General features: G+C 29.7%; 1 non-coding gene and 1 pseudogene across 1 annotated transcript; one reads left to right on the top strand and one right to left on the bottom strand.

Annotated features, from left to right (window-relative positions):
* Positions 1–382: 382 nt before the first annotated feature.
* Positions 383–2,257, top strand: LOC21384846 (annotated as a pseudogene).
* Positions 1,894–1,966, bottom strand: TRNAA-UGC. Its single transcript has one exon. It is a non-coding gene; the product is annotated as a tRNA-Ala (tRNA).
* Positions 2,258–4,879: the final 2,622 nt, after the last annotated feature.

The following is a 4,879-nucleotide window of genomic DNA, read 5'->3' as shown; positions in this document are numbered from 1 at the left end:
CATTTATATATAGTTGTTTTAATTTAATACAAAAGTTCATACATGACTACATTTTTAGATGTAGAGTTCAACTTTATTTCCTCTAGTTTCAAAATAAAAAAATCAAAGTCTTCAATTTTTTTAAGATCAGATATTCAAGTTAACCTGAATCACATGTATACAAATTTCCACAATGAAAATGGGAATCGGCGCAGAAAAAATACCACTTGCATGATCAAAGACTTGGACCTTCCAAGAAAGAGCCAATGATCACGACAACCTTTTAACTTGTCTTGTCTATTGAACACCTCATTGCGTGAAGCATCAACAGAATTTCCAACACTAAAAATGTACTATAAATATCGACCTAGTTCTCTTGTTATAAACAACAATCCATCAATCTAATATTATGGAGTTGCAATTATCCGCAATTTCTGATCAAGTAAAAGCAATTAAGGAAACGATGTTCACAGCGGACGTCGATCCTTACTCCCTCGTTGCACCTTCTGCTTATGACACTGCATGGCTGGCCATGATACCAGCTGATGATGATTCCCACAAACCTTTCAAACCCATGTTCGAAGATTGCTTGAATTGGGTACTTAACAACCAGAATGAACTAGGGTTTTGGGGAGAGTGTGATGGCCATGGAAACCCCACCATTGAGTGTCTTAGTGCGACTCTTGCTTGCATTATTGCACTCAGAAGGTGGAACGTTGGCACGATCATGATAAACAAAGGTACGTGATTTTCAGTCCAATATATATTTACACACTTTTCTATTTATATCAAATTTTGTTAAGTTATTATATTAATTAATCGTAAAATGACTTTGACATTATTTGATGTTAAGAATTACATTTAATATTTTTGTTAAAGACTCTTATATATAAGTTTTACACAAACACATGCGATTACGTCCAAGTTTCATTTTCTGTACGGATTTCTTTACCCCAATAGTCGTCAAGCTCTCTGTCTTTTAATTTTATTTTTAATATTATTTAGCAGAAAACTTTATGAGCTGTCTCTTAATTATACAACTATCGCAGGATTGGCCTATATTCAATCGTCAAACGCAGAGAAGCTCCTGAAAGAAGTCAAAGATCACTGTCCTCGTTGGTTTGCGATCGTTTTCCCAGGAATGCTTCAATTTTGCCGAGGAGTTTATGATCTGAAGATCGAAATAGAAGAATCCGCTGTTTCGGATATATTTTCCCAGAGGCAACTGATTCTTGAAACGTAATTAATCCAAGTACTTATGATCTTCATATTTTTTCATGATTTCATGTTTGATTGGTATATAAGTGCGTACGAAAGTTTAGAACTAATCATATAGATATTTATGCTGTTAATCATATTGTAGAGAGGGTCTTGTCGATAGCCATCATTATCCACCATTACTATCATATATGGACGCCCTGCCTTCATGTTATAATGTTGAAGAAGGAGATATAATAAAGCACTTGAGCGATGACGGCTCTTTGTTCCAATCTCCCTCTGCTACAGCACAAGCATTTTTGGCCACGGGAAATAAAAAGTGCTTGGCCTATTTACAGTCATATATATATATATATATGTATATATATATATGGTGAGAGAGAGACTTGCAAGCACATGATATATTTATATGGAATGCAGTTCCTGGCACTTACCCAATAGATGAAGACCTCATAAAGCTTTGCATTATTAACCACGTGCAACGGTTGGGGTTGGCTGAGCATTTCATGCTGGAGACTGAAAAACTTCTCGAAAAAGTTCACAAGTAATTAAACCATACGCACTTATTGATTCTATGTATTATTTCTTATCACATACTTTAAAGCAACTAAAACTTCTTTCAAGAGTTCAAACAACACTACAAATTGACGTATGTTGTTATAAAAATAAACAAATAAACGCAAAAACAATGAGAAGTGGAGATGCAGGGGATCGAACCCTGTGCCTCTCGCATGCAAAGCGAGCGCTCTACCATTTGAGCTACATCCCCGCACATGTACAGTATGATAGTGGACATAATTTATAATGTGATAAAGATTTTATAAAGAACAATATATATTTTATTAAGATGCTACATAAGATAATGGTCCTTTTACTTATAAATTTGTTTTTTTCAAAAAGCCTGTGTCATTAGTTTTTGCAACATGTCCTTAGGATTCTAATATTGTATGATGAATGTTATGAATATTTCAGGAATTACACGATCATGAATCGAAAACCGAGTATAGAACCCTACCATTCAGCCACAACAATACAACTATATATATATATATATATATAACAAAATCCTAGCCATGCATCATCTCTCTCTCTTTCTCCTGAAATTTGTTACTCATATATAGGTTTTTCCCTTATAAATTTTACTATACTAATTTACATATCTTTCGTGTCACAGGGACTGTCTGTTGGTTTTTATATAACGAAGAAGTTAGAGATCTTATAGAGAATAACTTTGAATACTTCTCCGGTGTATTACTTAACGTTTATAGAGCTACGGATCTTATGTTTCCTATAGAATTTGAGCTTCAGGAAGCAAGAACATTTGCAAGAAAACTAATTGAGAAATCCAACTCGTTAGGGGAGGGAGATCATCGAAATCCTTTCTGTAAATTGGTAATTAACTTACTGTTTCTTGGTAATTACATTATCAGTGCTAGCCACCTATAAGGTAAATGATAAAAGAGAACAGCCTAGAGACTTAACTTTATACATAAAAGTTACATTTACATATAACATTGGTAAATGATCTTCTTTTGACATTTATGTTTGATATATGTCAATGTTAATAATTCTAACATGTAACTCTTATATTGTGATTATTATTTTGGAAAATTGAACTCTCTATAAGGTCTGATTTCTGTGATATAAAGACAACTTATTAAGTGGGTGGTTTAATGTCTAAGTTTATGTTTAGACTTTATACATAACTAGCATGTTTGAATCTAACAAAAACATTTAGACCGTGTTTGGAATTGATTCCGTTTTTATTTTTCACGTTTTTCAAGAAAGAAAAAATGAAAAACGTTTCTAAAACGGCGTTTGGCGTAATAAAAATAAAAAACGGAAATGAAAACGATTTTTTAGTTTAGTGTAAATGAGAGAGAAATGAAAAATAACTTTTAGTCTTTTTCTTTTTTTTTTTTCGTTTTCTCCTCTCTCGAGCAGAGAGAAAGAGAGAGAGACATTAATAAGTTTTTTTATACTGAAAACAATCTCTTAATAAAACTATCAAATGCATTTTCTAAAATGATTTCTGTTTGAGATTGAAAACTTTTTTATTTTCATTTTCATACAAAAAATAAAATCATTTTGGAACGAGTTCCAAACGCGCCCTTAAAATACTTTACAAATAGATCAAAAAACAATATCATTAAAATAAATAATTAATTACCACATAACTTTGTAAAATAAACATGAATATATTAAAATATTTACAATGTAATTTTTACTATTCTTAAAATATTTTCAAAATCAATAATATATTTCAACTTCACTTTCAGAAAAGTTTTCTATCTTTTGTAATTTTATAATTTATGTTTATTTTTATGTTTAAATATGTGAGTATCATGTTTATTTTATCCTTTACACGCCACATGAGAGATGGTGTTCTCTTTAGACTTTATAAAAAATCAAGGCTTACATACCTATTAAGTGATGTGATTTAACATATAAATTTATTTATATATTTAATTATGTGACACTCGATTTTTATATCATTTACAATTATTTTAAGTGCTTTGGTTGTAATGGGACCACTGGAAGTCCTTTTTCTCATGAGTTGAATTAGAGAAATTAATATGGCATTTAAAAAAGTCGTACTACTTGAATGTGTTGATATTGTAGCATTTTTTTCACAACTCGAATTAAGAATTTGAGTTTAAAAATGAATTTTATATGAGTAAAAATATTGTAATAAAAAATTTAAATTTAAATTTTATAAGAAAAACATTGTAATTTGACCTTCTTTTCACGTTGAATCATTTGGTGTCAAAAAAACGGAGAAAAGGAAATAATGTACAACTTGTGACAAAAAATATTTCTGACGTGTCCTAACTAAAGCAATCAAGACAATTGTCTATCTATCTATACTACCTGCTAAAAGTAAATGGGCTTTTTCCTATGCTACCCAAAATGTTTTGTTAAAAAAGTTTCGTTAGTTTTTTTTTTTTTTATAACTTTACTTTCTCTCTTTTTCTTACTCTTTTTTTTCTCTACTTTTTTATTTTTATCTTTTTCTTACCTTATTATACATTTTTTTCCCAAATTGACTCTCACAAATATATTTTTCTCTACATATTCCGATCTAAATTTCTTTTAAATCCCCTTTTCCTGACAGAATGTTTCATATGTTGTTTTTTTTTTCCTTTTCTCTCTCTTTTTTTTTCCTTTTTTTATTTTATTACATTTTTTGATTTCTCTAAATAAGATCCTAATAAATATATTTTTCATTTTTACCTATAATATAAATTCTCTCCCGCGTGGTTTCAGATAGGTAGTATAAAAATATAAAGTAAAACGAAGCAATCATGCGAACGAGGGAATATATATGTTGTCGCAGTCTCGCAGACATAGCCATATACATGATTAGACTAGAAATGAGTATGAAAAGGAATGCTGGAAATGTAGACTTTTGTAGTCCCCTGGCTTTTTTTTTTTAATTGTCTTTGTATATTTTGAAGCTTTTTAATTATTAAGACATTTTTGTCAGTAATACACATGCACATATTACTAATACATATATTGCATATATATTTTTCTATAAGTACGTATAACTTTACATGTCTATAATATTATAATATTTACATATTATCATATTGAAATTCACATGATTTTGAATAAGTTTTTTAAAATAAATGATAAATACCAAAAGTTATATTTAGCATCTCTCATATATATATATATA

Source organism: Morus notabilis, unplaced genomic scaffold (assembly GCF_000414095.1).
Source record: "Morus notabilis unplaced genomic scaffold, ASM41409v2 Scaffold700, whole genome shotgun sequence".
Taxonomy (NCBI): Eukaryota; Viridiplantae; Streptophyta; class Magnoliopsida; order Rosales; family Moraceae; genus Morus; species Morus notabilis.
The sequence above is the reverse complement of the archived record's forward strand: the minus strand, read 5'-3'. Positions and strand labels throughout refer to the sequence as shown.